The sequence below is a fragment of the Tenrec ecaudatus genome, chromosome 10 (assembly GCF_050624435.1).
Source record: "Tenrec ecaudatus isolate mTenEca1 chromosome 10, mTenEca1.hap1, whole genome shotgun sequence".
NCBI lineage: Eukaryota > Metazoa > Chordata > Mammalia > Afrosoricida > Tenrecidae > Tenrec > Tenrec ecaudatus.
Window position 1 is genome coordinate 92,069,025 of NC_134539.1, and position 17,487 is coordinate 92,086,511.

The 17,487-nt window shown below is 39.7% G+C and overlaps 1 protein-coding gene and 1 non-coding gene across 5 annotated transcripts in view; both read left to right on the plus strand.

Annotated features, from left to right (window-relative positions):
• The window catches only part of NRG3 (neuregulin 3), a 1,273,738-nt gene that overhangs the window by 1,022,005 nt on the left and 234,246 nt on the right, over positions 1 to 17,487 (plus strand). The window lies entirely within an intron of this gene.
• On the plus strand, positions 14,120 to 14,286 carry LOC142460578 (U1 spliceosomal RNA). The gene has a single exon (XR_012786757.1). It is a non-coding gene; the product is annotated as a U1 spliceosomal RNA (small nuclear RNA).

A 17,487-nucleotide genomic window follows, 5' to 3' on the forward strand; every position in this document is an offset into this window, starting at 1 on the left:
GGTAGTTAGGGAAACCACAATTATTCCTAATGCATCAACTAAGTAGACATATCTTATATCTTTGCTGAAGGGCATTTTTTATATAAATCTTGCATCTGTACTTATTCACCTACTCTGACTTTTTAAAGCTTAATGTATGAGAGAACTCAGAATCTCTTAGGCTTCATGTGAAGACAGTTATAGAAGGAACTCTCCTAGTGAATATTTTCAGTACTCAGCTGCTAACAACAAGGTTAGTGGTTCAAAGCAACCAGTTTCTAAATGGGAGAAAGATATGTCTGTTTCCATACGAATTGCTGCCTTTGGGCCCCTGTGGGACAGATCTATTTATCTTGTATGGTCGCTATTCTTCAAATTTCACTCGAAAGCAATGGGTTTAGTTTTATTGTTTTTGAGAGATGAACAAGAGCGTAGTGGAAGGGCTATGTTTTGATACTGGTATGGTGTTGAGAAGAGTAAAGTTTTGTTTTTTTTCTGTAGGACACCTATATTCAAACACAAATACTTATTAATCAGGTGGCTTGAGCAAATCATTTAACTTGTCTATTCATCAAGTTCCTACCTATAAAATAGAGACAGTAATATCTTCTCACAGAGTAGTGGTGAATATTTATAAGACATAATGAATATAAAAGCATTTTGCACAGTACTTTCCAAATAGCAAATATGCATTAAATACTAGCTATAAAATCATGACCAAAATTAATGCTATAATCATATAGAGGAAAATCAGGAGACTGCTCTTGGCCTCGGGTCCCTCTGTTTTAAAATGAAGCCCAAATGAGAAAGCGTATGTGATGGATCTGGCAGAACACAGAGCCTTAATAAATGTGAATCATTCAGACACTCCTTTGTGGTGAACTAATGGCTCTTCACATCCCAGCCCAACAGGCTGTGTGGATGATGTTCCCAATTAGAGCAGCCAGTCGACAGAGGGGACCACATGGCCGGCCACACTATGAGACATGATGCCCCTCACTGACCCATAGCCCTGCAGGGGACAGCACCAGAGACAGTCTGGGAATTGCACCCAATCTGATCCCCCTCACTGAGGCAAAAAATTAAGGGGTGCAACAGAACAGCAAGAGAATGGAGCAGCGAGGTCCCCAGGGAATGCTGAAGGTAGATTTTGGGGCCAGGGTGTGGTGCCCCAACAGACTGGACTGGAAAAAAACACTATGAAAGGCCAACAACAATCCTTGAACTAACTACAAGCTTTTCTTTCTTGTTGTGTTTTGTTGTGTTGTGTTGTCATTGCTTTGTTGTATATTGTTGCTTGGTTTTTCTCTGTCTTCTTTTTGTGCATGTTATTATCTCCGCAGGTCTGTCTAAATAAAATAGGTTGGATGAACAATCTGGAGGGGAAAACAATGGGACCAACAGTTCCGGGAGAACATGGGAGAGGGAGGGATGGGGTGAAATGTAGTGGTGTTAACAAACCCAGGGACAAGGGAACAACAAGTGACCCAAATCGTTTGGTGATGAGGGTGCGGAGGCCTGGTAGGGCATGATCAAGGGTAATGTAACCAAGAAGAATTGCTGAAACTCTGGTGGGGATTGAGCCTGATAATGGGAGAGGAAGAAAGTCAAAGGAAATAAAGGAAAGAGCTGGGAGGCAAAGGGCATTTATAGAGATCTAGATAAAGACATGTACATATCTAAATATATTTATATATTGGGATGGGGAAATAGATCTATGTGCATATATTTAAAGGTTAATATTAGGGTAGCAGAAGGACATTGGGCCTTCACTCAAGTACTCCCTCAATGCAAGAATAATTTCTTCTATTAAATTGCCATTCTATGATGCTCACCTTCCCAAAACAACCGCTGAAGACAAAGCGAGTGAATAAGCAAATGTGGTGAAGAAAGCTGATGGTGCCCAGCTATCAAAAGAGATAGTGTCTGGGATCTTAAAGGCTTGAAGGTAAACAAGCTGCCATCTAGCTCAGAAGCAACAAAGCCCACATGGAAGAAGCACACCAGCCAGTGTGATCATGAGGTGCCGAAGTGATCAGTTATCAGGCATCAAAGAACAAAAACTCATATTGTGTGCTTACCTCCATGATATGATCGCTGAAGATAAATGGGTGCATAGCAAATGTGGCGAAGAAAGCTCATGGTACCCGGCTATAAAAAGATATAGCATCTAGGGTCTTAAAGGCTTGAAGGTAAACAAGCGGCCATCTAGCTCAGAAACAACAAAGCGCACATGGAAGAAGCACACCAGCCGGTGCGATCTCAAGTTGTCAAAGGGATCAGGTATCAGGCATCATCAGAACAAAAAAAAGTCTTACCATAGTGAATGAGGGTGAGAGTGTAGAGTGGAGAGCGAAAGCCCATTTGTGGGCCACTGGACAATACAACTTTCCTCTAGTTCCTAAATGCTCCCCCCCCCTTCCCCACTATCATGATCCCAATTCTACCCAGCAAGTCTGGCTAGACCAGAGGATGTACACTGGTGCAGAGAGGAACTGGAAACACAGGGAATCCAGGACAGATGATCTCTTCAGGACCAGTTGTGTGAGTGGCGATACTGGGAGGATAGAGAGAAAGTGGGTTGGAAAGGGAGAACCAATTACAAGGTTCTACATGTGATCTCCTCCCTGGGGGACAGACGGCAGAAAAGTGGGTGAAGGGGGACGTTGGACAGGGCAAGAAATGACAAAATAATAATTTATAAATAATCAAGGGTTCATGAGAGAGTAGGGAGCTGGGAGGGAGAGGACAAAATGAGGACCTGATGCCAGGGGCTTAAGTGGAAAGCAAATGAGTTGAGAATGATGAGGGTAATGAATGTACAAATGTGCTTTACACAATTGATGTATGTATGGATTGTGATAAGAGTTGTATGAGCCCCTAATAAAATAATTAATAAATAATAAAAATAAATATAGAGGGGGCGAAAGCCACTTTTAACCAGTGTCATTTAGAAAAAAGGAATCATGCAAACCTAGATGAAGGAAGGCTTGTGGTTGTAATCCAAATTGCCCAGGACCCTGCACCACTATTTAATCTATCCAAACATTGAATTGTATGGCACATGAACTGTGTGTCCAAAAACTACTAAAATAAGTAAAAGTGCAAAAAAAGTAAATTTTCTTCTACTTAAAAAAAACACACAAAAAAACGTTTACTACCAGTGGAGACCTTCAAACCTGATGCTCCCCCCACCCAGTGCCCCAGCATGTCAGTGTGGTGGATCAGTTTTCTGGGAGGATGAATTTCAAATGTATATATACTAATCAGATAAGTCAGCAAGGAAACAATTGGACTTGGACTTACATAACAATTCATGAATCATTGTTAATTTCAATGGCATAGATCCAAATGATGGGGACCTTGTGTTCCCAGATACATCCTCACGCTCAGCATTGTCAGTATGCTGGTCCAGCCTTTCGTATGGCCCTTGTGGATTTCTAGTGTCTTCTAGCATATCTGATAAGATTTGTGTGTTCCAGAGGATTTTCATTGACAAGTTTCCAGAAGTAGATAGTCAGGTCATTCTTCTCAGAGATCTTAGTCGGGGAGTTCTGATAAAATGCGCACCATGCATGACCTTGCCAGTACTTTAAATACCAGTGACATAGTTACCAGCAGCTGAACAACATGTAAGTCACTGGGATACAATACAATGACATCCAGGAGGTGTTGATAATATTTCCCATTATATCCTAGTGCTACTTAATTGAGGTTAAATTATCCCAAGCATATTAAATACAATCCTGTCACCTTCCGTCAGTCTCTTAGAACTCACGGTTGCAATATTGGGTGTTCAAATTATAATAGGCACACGCATCCCCTTAATCTTCCAACCTTGCAACTTTGTTTCCAATAGATCTAACCTGGAGCTAAACCGTCTGCATCTTAAGAACCCTGGTGAGGACTGGTTGAAGGTCAAAACATCCCATAGGATTATGTGGACATTCTGAAGAATGTTGTGGTAGTGAGTCAATGAGACGGCAGTTTTCCAGAGCTGTCCTTTAGGAGCTATGAAGCATTCCTTCCAAGTCATACATCCTCCAGGCCTAACTCTGAGTCCCCTTTTATTCTTTGACCCCTTCTCTAAATGTGAGTGCACTACAAAATAAAAGCTCTCATGCAAAACAAATTCCTTACTTTTGTCTTTACAGGCTATGTTGCTTCATGGTCATTTGATTCTCTTTGTAAGCATTTTTCCCCTCACTTTGGCAAATTCCTACACACCCAGCACCACACATCTGAGGAAATTAAAAAGACCTTGGGCCAGGTGCACCGTAGGCACCATGGTGATAGCTTTGCTTTTGAAAACAGCTGCCCCAGTTTGGTGGGCTATGCTGAAGTGAGTGGGATGTGCGTGACCTCCAGTGTTTGAATAGCTTCCAAGTGCTTCTGCACAGGTGTGGTGTTTTGATGCCATCCCACATCCCATCAGGTCTACTCTCATTCGTGTTCAATGTGCTCAATCTATTTGCAGGATGTTCTTGAAATTCAGATTGCATATACTAAGCATCAGAGTTTGCTTTTCAGGGACTTGTTTTTCTGTTCTTCGACTTCATTCTGAATTTACAAACGAATGACTGATGGTCTATGGAATAGGCTCTGGCCTCCTTTGGGTGGCTAATAACAAGCTTCTGCATCCTCTCTTCCCACTCAAACTAAAAAACACAAACTCTGGTTCACCTGAGAGATAGCATTGCCATTTTATATGCAAGAACATGATCAATCTAAGGTGAACCAGAGATATATATAAACCATATGCCTATCAATGGACTTGGGACTCACACCTAATTCTAGACCCAATCAAAGAACAATTAGCTCTTATGACCTGGCCCTGCTTGATGCTCACTCTCATGATGAAATCACTGAAGGTAAGGATGCTACAGCACAGTATGCTGAAGAAGCAGAAGGTGCTCAGCTCCCAGAAAAGAGTGCCTGGGGTTTTAAAGGCTTGTCTTCAAAGAAGCATCCATTTAAATAGGGCATCAACAAAGGCCACAGGGAAGAAGGACAGCAGCTTGCGTGATACAAGGATTGTAAATAATAAAACCCAAATCTGAAGGACAACATGGTATCAGACCTTAAATCTGTGAACAACTGGTTGGCAGAAGACCATGAATGGCAGTGGAAGCCCAAAATCTATTGGCAGAGCCCACACATGTATGAGACCGCTGGTGAATACCCTGTGGCCATAGTCAAGGGACATGAATATCCTGTATCAGTGAAAGCGTTGTAAAGTGTTCATGGAGGTAAGGTTAAGATGAGTTATCCTATCGTCTCCTTTAGACCCAAAGTGGATATACGCATAGATTAAGCCTCAGGTGAATCTCCTCTGACCATGGACCAGGGCTGTGAATAACTTTGCTCTCATGCAAAATGCATCACAAAGTGATGTTTGCAGGCGCGCTGAGGTTAAAATGTAACAGCTCATCATGTGATCTCCCTTTGGACATATTTCAAATTTGTTCTGGGTTTTAATATTTCTGCTTCTCTTTCATTGAAGGTTTTTATCTGTTTCACTTTGCTGTCGTGGTTAGTTTTTTTTTGGTGGTGTTGCTGTCGATGTCTTTCAGTATTTGTGTTCCAGGACTGGTGAATGGATAGAGACAGTAACTGGATTAGCGGTTTCTTGGGGGTGTGGCAGCAGAAATAGAGAACTAAAACCAAAAAGACCAAGAAAACACTATAACAATGATTTGGTGATAATTTTACAAGTCTTCTTAATATGATGGTACTACTGAATGTACCATTTGTGAATTATGTGCCGATAAAACTATTTTCTAAAATGAAACAAAACAAAATGCTGCCATCAAGCTGCGCTGCTGCTGCTGCTGCATAGCAACCCTAGAGGACAGGGTGGAATTGCTTCTGTGAGTTTCTGTGACAGTAATTCTTTTTTTTTTTTAATCATTTTATTGGGGGCTCTTACAACTCTTATTACAATCCATATATCCATCCACTGTGTCAAGCACATCTGTTCATTTTTTGCCATCATCATTCTCAAAACGTTTGCTTTCTACATGAGTCCTTGGTCTCAGCTCCTCATTTCCCCTCTCCCTCCCAGCTCCCCATCCCTCATGAACCCTTGATAATTTATAAATTATTATTATTTTGTCATGTCTTAAACTGTCTAACATCTCCCTTCACCCACTTTTCTGTTGTCTACCCCCCAGGGAGGAGGTTATATGTAGATCCTTGTAATCAATTCCCCCTTTCCACCCCACCCTTTCTCCACCCTCCTAGTATCCCCACTCTCTGCACTGGTCCTGAATGGATCATCTGTCCTGGATTCCCTGTGTTTCCAGTTCCTATCTGTACCAGTGTACATCCTCTGGTCTAGCCAGATTTGTAAGCTGGAATTGGGATCATGATAGTGAGGGGGAAGAAGCATTTAGGAACAGAGGAAAGTTGTATTTTTCATCGTTGCTATATTGCACCCTGACTGGCTCATCTCCACCCCCCGACCTTTCTGTAAAGGGAGAGACAATAATTCTTTACAAAAATGGAAAGCCCCACCTTTCTCCTGAAAACCAACTAGTGGTTTTGAATTGCTGACCTTTGGATCATTGCCAAGTTCATAACCATTCAGCTACCAGGGCTTCTTCTTGTGTATTCCAGATTATGAAGTTCATGAATATAGTCACTATGTTGTTGAAAAAAGGTATTTGCAATGAAGAAGCCATTGGTCTTACAAAATGCTATCATTAAGTCTCTCTCCCTCATCCTTTCGATCACCAAGGCCATATCTCCCAACTACTGCTCTTTCCTCTTTCTTTCTAACCTTTGTATTCCAATCAGTGATAAATATCAGTGCATCCTGAGTCCATGTTGATCAATTTCAGACGGATGACATTAGTACAATTTAATTGTTGCATCATTAGCTTTAGTGGTTGGTGAGTACATTTGAATAATAGTGATATTAAGTGGATTTCCTTGTAAGTCTGGATGTTATCTTGTTACCGACAGCATTGTACCTCAAGATCAATCTGGAGATATCCTTTTCAGGATGAATGCCACACTGCTCCTGTTGATTTTCTCAATCCTAGCATTGTAAACCATAGCATCATCTGATTCAAATTGCCCAATACTAGTCCATTTCAGCTCATTAAAACCCAAGATGTCAACATTTATGCATTTCACTTTATTTTTAAAGGCTTTCTATTTTCCTAGTTTCAAACTTGATATATTACCTATTTAGATTGTAATAATATGTTTTCAGCTGTTTCTTCTCATTTTTAAATGAAACACTATCATCATGGTCTATTATAATGGCTTGCTTTTCTTGAAAATTACCTCCAATAACACAAATAAATATTCATTATAACGCTTCTCTTTCCACGTTGGAATTAATAAGTTAGTGTTCCATTGATTTTATTGTGAGGTGATGTGCAATTTTCTGTATGTCTGAATTTTTCAAAGAATGAAAACATGGACATAATGAAAATAAAACATCAAAACGTTTCGACATTCCATGAAGACATCATGCTTGATAAAGTAGAGGGGCATTGAAAACAAAGGGAAGACCCGCAAGGAGATGGATTGAAACCATGGCTACAACAATGGGCTCAAACATAAGAACAACTTTGAGGATGACACAGTACCAGGATGTGTTTAAATCTGTTGCTATGGGTCAGAGGTCACTCAGTTGCCCTTAATAACAATAATAACAACATGCCTTGAACGATGTTTCAAATTAAGTCAGGAGAAAACTTTCTTTGAATAGTAATTCCCCATTTAAGCAAATTTTATGACTACGAGTATTCAGACTCACGAGGGTCAACCACTTACTATCACAATTAATTGAAATCTGAGGACACACAGTTAGATCTGAGCCTCCTGGAATGTTATTATTACTGAAAGCCCCCCTGTGATCCCTCTGGCTGAGAATTCCTGATATACCCTGCTCCTTTGCCCCATCTCACACATTGTAGCATAGATGAATGGATTTAGAGCCTGCAATAATTGAAGCACTTCAAGTGGATAAAACAATCACTTTTCATAGAGTTCCCAACTCTGATATTTCAATTTCAATGCCTGATGATTTCTCTCTCAGGAATATACAAAATAAATTGTTTCTAAAATATCAGAAAGTCTTTGGGGAAAACTAATTAAAGTCACTATTATCTTAAGAAGACTAAAGATTATTGAAAATTTTCCTGTTACCTAAAAATACTTAGAAAACAAATTGTAATTAACTTGGACACTATGCTATAATGAATCTCCCGTTGATTGTGTGTATGTGTAAAAGAGATTTGACGTTTTATTTCTAACCATTTACACAGAAATTGGAAGAAATGGCTCTATCATACTGGAAGAATAATTATTTTCTGCTGATGTATGTGGTAAAGGCAAGAAACAAGACCTCAAAACTAAAGATACACACATCAAAATTTCTGTTGTTGTTGCAAATTTAGAAAAGGCTACTTGAAACATATTTTCTGTGATGTCTACAAACACTCTAAGAAAATCATCTGTATATAAGGATCGACAGCACTAATTCTATGATCTGAGGCAATACCTCCGCCTCTGCCCCAGCTTCCTCATTGATAGAGTAGAAACAAAACATACTCTCCTGAATTCCATATTAACTTAATTAAACCCAGCAAAGCCAGTGACACTCACAAAACACTATTTTGCTTCTGTCATTTGAAACCAGGCCTTTCTTCCTAGTCTGTCTTAGTCAGGAAACCACTGAAAGCTTCTCTCTACACGTGACCCTGATGCTGCTTGAACATCAGTGGCATAGCTTTCAGAGTCATAGCATTGTCCAGCCTACCACAGTGCCACCAAGTGGAAAAGAAGTTATGGTGAGGATTGATAACTTGGTATTTCTGACAGTACCTGTACCAAAAAAAAAAAAGTAGCCATGTAATTTCATATCATTCATACCTCTTTCTATTTTCCTCAACATCCATTATATTCATCTTTGAAATAATCCTTTGGGGCAGATAATTTTATAAGAAATATCATTTGAAACCATATCATTTTAAGATGTTTGCACTAACAATATTTATAAGGCAAATACATTTATTCCCAGTTTATAGTTTTACCCATATTAGACTTAGGAGATCACTCCTGAATTTTATGAAAACTATAAATTGAATTTCAATTACATTCATACTTTTATAAAGCAAAGAAACGTGTACATGCAAGTAATAACAAATAAACATTTACGTATAAGTTATATGAACAGAATAATATATTTAAATTATTCAGAAATGTTTCCCCTAAAGATTAAGACTAGAACCACATCTATCCTCTAAAAGTTATCAATTGTATGTTAACTGTGAGTATAACATCATTTTCCAGTACTATAATATTATCTTCACTAACAACAATATATTTATTGAAATGGTTGATCTTAAAAGGGGAGATCAGAGTTTCAGACACTGGGAGTCCACTACTCCATTCTAAAGAGTCCTTGGACGGTACAAACAATTAAGTACTCAACTAGTAATCAAAACGTTGGTAGTTTGAACCTGTACAGAAGGAGCTAGAAGACCAGGTGATCTGATTCCAAAAGGTCAAACCTTGAAACCTCTGTGCATTACAGTTTTCCTCCACACACGGGACCACCATGAACTAGAACTGACTTGATGGTGACTGGTTTGTTTTAGGCTTATTATATTCTGAAATTTCCAACGCAAAGTTTTTCTATGATAAAGGAGCCTGGTGGAAGACTGGGTTACACACCGGGCTGCTAACTGCTGGGGCAGTGTGGGAACCTGCCGGGCAGATGGTTCCCAAAAGGTTTGCCTGTTCAGAAATCCTGCTGGGCAGTTTACTCTGCCCTAGCAAGTTCCTATGAATCAGCATCAGCTCTATCACCATGGCTGTGGGTGTTCATGGGGGATAAAGATGATACCAATGATGACACAGATGGGCAACGTGAAGTCATTATTTTATTCTGTTTGGGTAATCACATGTTGATTGAGGCTCTTCAATGGATAGCAACGAGGAAGGGATCTTTTCAGAGATGTAAAAGTGCTCTAAGAGTGAGGCTGAAGAATGTCTCACCTAAATCTGAATATTCTAATACTTTCCAAAATGTTCATTTCCAAATAAAGCACATTCTTAAGATACTACGGTTTTTATGTGTCATTAGTAAACATTAAAAATTGAATAGGTTCCCCAAAGAGTTCAAAAACATGCTCTGAAGCCCTAACCCTTGAACCATTGTTGGAGGATTGAGATTTCTTTGATTATACTCATGTGTTCACACCACGGTAGAGTGGATCCAAATCCTAGCACAGAATGGAGGATGTCTTATAAAATGTGTTCTTGAAAAAGAACACTGATATGGACACACGCAAGGTAGACAGGTTCCATAAAACAGAAGAAAATAATAAAACCCCAAAAGACAAAGTTTGCTAGCAGCTGAAAGAGACAAGGAAGGAACTCCTAAAATTGATGACCTGACTTTTAGCTCCCAGAGCCGTGAAAATATAAATTTTTTGTCCTTTAAAGTTATCCAATTATGATGTATTTTGTATACACAGAAAAATATATTATATAGAATGTAGACCTAGGTAACTGAAAACACAGAATTCTAGAGTGGTTTAAAGGGAGAAACAGAATCATTAGGGAAAGGAAATTGGGAATATAGAGACTAATTATGAATGTGCAAATCACATGAGGGTTCTGTAATCAACAAATCTAGGGAGGGCTCGTGTCACTTCTTTAATCAGTGTTTTGGAAAAACTATGTTGTAGAAAAGCCTGATGCATCAGGTGAATCATCTCTAAGATGGTACCCACTTAAAACATTCTGGTTCCTCCTTTTCCTTTGGCATACATGACAATCAAACTGTTAGTGTTATTTTTAAACTACATGTACGTTTACTACATAAACATGAAAGTCACATTCCCATTCACCTCAACAGTATTCTGCTTTAATTTGATAAAATTCCAACTCTAGAGGGCATCATTTTCTGCCAATAGCAGAAAAACATTTTCATTGGAGGAAGGCACCAGTCCAATATGAGTTTTAACCTCTTGCTTTTGCCAATGTTCGTAAATTTTAATCCAACTTTTTTTTTTACCTCTAATCATGTTTAATTTATAATTGAGGCATCTGTCAAATGCCTAAAAGAAGAACTGTAAAAAAGTAAATGACACCTAATTTTTTACCTACTTAGGTGACATACTGACTTATTTATTTTCATTATGTTTGAGATGCAAAAATTGCATTTAAAATGAAATCAATTTGGGTAAATAAAGTTTCAATTACTAAGTAAAAGGATCTGACAACCGTTGAACACACATTTTCTGCCCGGAAATTTGCTCACATTGCCACCTGCTTGCAACAGCACAACAATCAAGTCATGAATGTATGTTGTTGTTATTGTTAGGTCCCAACAAGTCAGCTCCAACTCACAGAACCACGAGGTACAGTAGAATGAAACACTACCCAAACCTAGCCTTCCCACAATCATTGTTTTGTTTGAGCTCATTGTCAATCCCTCTTTGGAGCTATCTTCCTCTTCTTTGATGACCTCATGTCATATCCCAACGGCTCAGTAGACCTGGTCACGCTGTTGGACACACTTTGAGCTGCAAATTAAAAGGTTAGCAGTTCAAACTCACCGACTACTATCTGGTCCTGTAAAGAGTTGCAGTTTCACAAGCGCTACATAGGGTTGCTGAGGTCCACTACACGACCTTTGTTGTTCGTTGTTTGGTAAATAAGCATCAGAGGCCAAAGTTACAAAATTCTAGGGGAGCACATAAAAAAGTATTGCTCCGAAAATCAAAGCAACCTTTATTTAAAATAATCAAAATGAGAAGTTACTGCTTTCTTCAGGACCCTGGTGGCGTAGTAGTTATGTGTTGGGCCGCAAATCATAATGTCAGCAATTCAAAGCCACCAGCCAGCTCCTCTGGAGAAAAATGGAGCTTTCTACTCCCTTAAAGAGGTACCGTCTCAGACACTCTCAGGGCCAGTTCTCCTCTGTCGTAAAGGGTTCCTACATGTCAGCACTGACTAGATGGCAGTGAGTTATTTTTTCCCACATATCCTCCATGTAGGTTTATATCCATCTGAAGGTTTTATCTCTCTAGCTCTTCCCCTTAGAAGGAGGTATATACTATATAAAATGTCAGGTTTCAGCATCACCAAGGACTGACCGCCCAGGACTGTAAGGTGGATGTGGTAAGGTGTCCAAACGAAATTCTCCAAGAATAGCTCTTGCTACCATGGAAGAGGGAGCAGGCTCATTGTCATCATGGACAAATACTACTGGGCACTCAATTTTGGCATTTTTCTCACCAATTCAGTTTCCAATTTCCTACAGACTCCTTTGTAATAAGCCTCCCTGAGTAGACTGTGCTTCCAAAGAGCATCTATCAAAATCTACATGTTTAGAATCCCTGCTCCCCCACCCTGTGCCCAGAAAGTCAGCAGAATCACAGCGAACTCCTCTGCCTTGAAACTTACTGACCCAGCAGATCCCTTTGGAAGACACTGGATTGAGTGAACTTGTACCAACCATATCAGTCAATCCACAGTTCCTCTGCACTCGTTACTCATTCCACGAATCCATCTTCCTATGTTCAATCTCGATTAGAAGACCAGTGGAAAGAGTAGCTCATCAAGCTACTGATGTGCAGTCATTTTTGTTATCCAAAGATGTGAGACTTTGCGGAGGTAAAATATCCTCTTACAATTGGAAATGCCCCATTAGAAAGTCCTAGATAGGCTGGGAGAAAACTTTGTAACAGAATTCAGAATCATGCATGAGATCAGACTTACGGATCAGAAAGAGACTGATGGAACGTCCCAGGCCATTGCCTTCAGGTCTGGACCTGAAGCCACCACCACTTTAGAAGAATCCATCCCTTACAATGCAAAGGGAAGCATTCACCCAGGGACAAAGCTCAATGACAGAAGGAAGACTGGAAAGGAAGAATATCGGAAGGAAATGGGATAAGTGATGGTTCCTTGAGGTGATTGCAATGGATGAACTGAAACAAAATGTAAAGGAATTGTTGAATGGAAAATGGATAAGGCTTCCTGTAAACCATCATCAAATTCATAATAAAAAGTTGAAAAAAAGACTGTTAAAAATCAAGAAAATATTGGCAAAACATTTCTAAAAAAGAAATTTTATCCAAAATTTATAAAGAACGCTTACACTTATATAAAAAGGAACCCTGATTTTTATTTTCATTTGCTTTACTTTTTAATTTTAATTTCTTTGCTCTTTAACACTTTTTAACGAATCATATCAATCCAATTAGATCAAGCACAATTTTACAATTGCTACCACCATCAATTTCAAAACATTTTCTTTCTTCTTGAACTCTTAGACATCAGCTTCCCTTTATCCCCTACCTCCCCCACCCTACCCTGCCCTAGGAACCTTTATTAATATTTAAGATGATGATGGTGATGAAGATTTGCTGTATCTTACACCATCCAATGTATCCATGCACCTGAAATTCTGTTATGCAATCCCCTCAGGTGGGGTTGTACAGTCATCATTGCTATCAGCTCCTCCTTTCCCCTCCTCCACCCTCTTTCCATACCCTCAGAGAATCATTACTCCTGCTACTGTTTCTGAAGGGTTATCTATCTTAGCTTTCATGTATCAAACACTCTTAATGATACAAATGAACATCTGCAGGTCTAACAAGCTTAATGAGGTAAAACAAAGACTATAATAGTGAGGGACAGAAATATTAAAGGATAAGAGTATAATTATGTATTTCATCAGTGCTATACCATTCCCTGCATTTATCATCCCTTCTATGTGGCCCTTTTGTGAGGAACTATCCAAATATCTTGCAGATAGGCTTTGGGTCTCCACTTTGTCCACACTCCTTTGCATCTATTTGATTGCTTGTTTTTAAAATTCTATCCCAGTGGATACCTTATGCTCACACAGGCTGGTGTGCTTCTTCCATGTGGGCTTTGCTTCTTCCCTGCTAGTTGGCCACTTATTTAACTTCAAGTCCTTAAGACCTCAGACAATATAGCTTTTAATATACAGGCACCATTAGCTTTGTTCACCACATTTGCTTATGACCCTTTTTGTCTTCAGTGATTATGTTGGGAAGGTATCATACAGTGCAACATTATTAGAACAAGCCATTCTTGTACTGAGGTAAGATTTAAGTAGAGGTCCAAAATAACTCTGCTTATACTTACCTGGCAGGGGAGATACCATGATCACGAAGGTGGTTTTCCCAGGGCAAGGCTCACCCATTGCACTCCGGGTGTGCTGACCACCCCTGCGATTTCCCAAAATGTGGGAAACTCGACTGCATAATTTGTGGTAGTGGGGGACTGCGTTCGCGCTATCCCCTGATCATAAAAAAAAAAGAAAAAAAACAAAATAACTCTGCTTGCTTGTACTTACACATATATACATGCATAGACAAATTACACCTCTCTTTATATATTTACATATATACATATCCATATTTATACCTAAATACATATTTTTTACTTTCTTCTTTACTCTTTTTCTTTCCTCCTGCCCTACTATCAGGTTTAACCAGCATTCACCTCTTAGTATTTACTCTCAGACATATTGCAATTGATCAAACATGGCCAGGAATGCTACACCCTCCTCACCATGAATTTTAGAACTGAGGTAGTTTGTTTATTGTGCCAACCTGGCCAATAAATACATGTGGGGTTAATTGAAGCGTGGAAGGATAAATGGCTTGATGAGCCTCGCCTTTCTAGTTCTTGGGTCTCTTGTTTTCTGATGATCAGACGAGGGTGCAGCAGATGCCTTATCCAGTTCCCTGCTTCAACTGGCAAGGCTCACTTCCTGCAAGACATCCCTGAGGAGAAGCCAAATGGACCTACCCCAATGCATCCCTGGGTGCTGGAGCAGCTGTGTGGAGACCCCTGTCAGTGCTGAGATGCTTACACCTTCACTGACTCAGCTTTCCTCCTGCAGTCAGCATCATAGGGTGTATTTTGTGAGATGGAGGACGACTTTTTGTGGATTGGTGTCAGACATAAGGGTTAATGTTGGACTTGTGGGCTTGGGTACCACTGTGTTTGGATGTTATCTTGATGCACACTTAACCTTTATATAAAGCTCTCTCATATACATGAGTTTCTGTGGGTTTGTTTCTTTAAAGTACCCAGACTAACACAAAAATCTTTGCTATTCTCTGTCCCTGTCATTATAGGTTCACCATTCACTTTCCCCACCTCTTCCCCTCCCATTCCCCATGCCTCTCAGAACCTACAATCCCTTTGCAATCTCCTTGGGAAAGCTTATCCTGCCTATCTTTTATAGATAGACACCAAAAGATAAAAGAAAGAACGACCATACAAATAGTTCTAAACCTGTTATCTGACCCAGAGTAGATGAGTATCTCTATGTCAAATAGGAAGCAGGACTTGTTATAATCCATTATCCAATCCCCTTGTTGTTCAGGGTTCCATATCCCAGGATCCACTTACGTAACAGCACGTATACCTTTTTGGTCCTCAGCATTTGTGACTGAGATGCACACCTCCTACAAATCCCCATTGCTCTTCCTGCAGTCAGGGATGGAGCAGTCTAGTGCCACCCCACCCCCAACTCTGTTACACTGTTAGAATTTCAGCATGGTCCCCTTGTGAGTACCCCAAGTAGTAAGGTTGAGGTACTAAGTGCTTCCCCGACACTCGCCTCCACCCCCCACAAAAAAGAAATCTACAATCAGGATTCCTCAGGGACTCCATGGCTTTGTTCTGATTGCTGTTCTGTTGTACTTCCCTCTTGGTTTGCCCCATGTGAGTGGGTCAGATGGTCCACTCTCCCCAAACAGTACCTTCAGTGTTGTCCCTGTAGGGCTGTCAATCTAGGGAGGGGCACCATGTCTCCAGATGAGGCTAGCCCTGCAGCTCTCTCTGTGAAGTTGTTGCTCTGAGCAGAAACCTCACTCTGCGTTAGCACACCAAAACGAGGTCTTCTCTCTGTCTCACTTGTTCCTGTGGAGACATAATGAGCCATAAAGGCATATGGGGGAGGGGGAGATGTCCTTCAACACAGGTACTACCTGCATCTTCTTTATTTCTTTATGTATTTGATGACATATGCATCATTTGGTTCGCTCTGGCTCATGCCAAAGTACCTGATCCTGAGCCCAGGAACTGTGCGTTATGTGCGTTTTCCCCTATGCCTGCTTTGCTCAACCCAGATTTTTAGAGGGGCTAAATATTTGAACAAATATTCCTCCAAATAAATTAGGGAACTACAGATATAAAATAATGTAAATTAATAACTGTGAGTAAATGTATAATTCATGTAGATTCAATTGAGTGAACATATATACAATGAATCAAAACATGATTTTGAATTATAAATTCACTAGAATATATTTTTATTATGTACTTAATTTTTATAGCAGTTTTAGGTTTGTGGAAAGCCTCTTCAGAAAATACAGTGTTCTCATCGACATACATTCTGCCCTTCAGCACACACTTTCTAATATTATTAGTACATTGCATTATGGATAATTTAAAGATAAGTTTTCTTCGACATAAAAAAGAACATGTGGAATCATTTGAGACTCCAACTTCAGTACCTATCACATCAATGGTAATTCTTCAGAATTCTCCCACTACTTTCTAGAATTCATGTGTAGTTTCTTAACTTGTCAAAGTTGATGATCTTCTTTCCCTTGGTTCACCTTTGAGATGTTCTTCGCCTTCCTTAATACCCTGAATCCATCACAAACTGTTGTTTTATATGGTAAACAACACCTGCAAACTTATTGCAACGCTATGATGATTTGGGAAGATGTTTATTTACATTTCATTAAAAGTTTGATATCAGCTCTGACTGCAAAATCACTTTCCCTTTAATAACACAAAAAGTATTATTTTTATTGATGCAGGCATTCGGACGAGACTAAAATAGTGAATTACTAACAACGCATGTCTTCCACTATCCACAGATCAGAGACAGATTTTAAAAGTGTGTTTGGAATCATCATGTGGCAGTATGAACTAGAACCATCATGCCAATACCTTTGAATTACCGTCCGGGGACTACAGAGACTGTCGGCCATTCCCCACCTCCCTACACCCCCTCTATTCCTGAGACTTAAAGCATGCACCAGGACCAGCAGCATCAGCAGTATGTGGCACTTGGTTAGAAATGCAGAGTCTGGATCTTCTCTCAGACCAACTTTATCAGAAATTCGCATTTTATTTAATCAGAGATTAATAAAATGCAAATTGTCTTGATGGCATCCCATTTGAAATCAACATTGATATGATATACTTTTCTCTCTGGAATGCATGCCTTCAGGGGGTCAGATGTTTTACAATTACTCAGGTTCCAGGATAATCAGATGCCAGAAATTAGCTTGCCTTGGGATAAGTATTAGAAAAATCTGGGGCTTTTCCAGAAAGTATCATGTTTGCCTCTGAGCAATGTGGTAAGTTATAAAGATTCCAAAGAGACTGAGTTGGGGTTCATGGAAAACCTGGGTTGAAATAGGCTAACTATAGGAAGTAAAGTAATTTGGGTTACAGTAGCTCTGCAAAGACTAC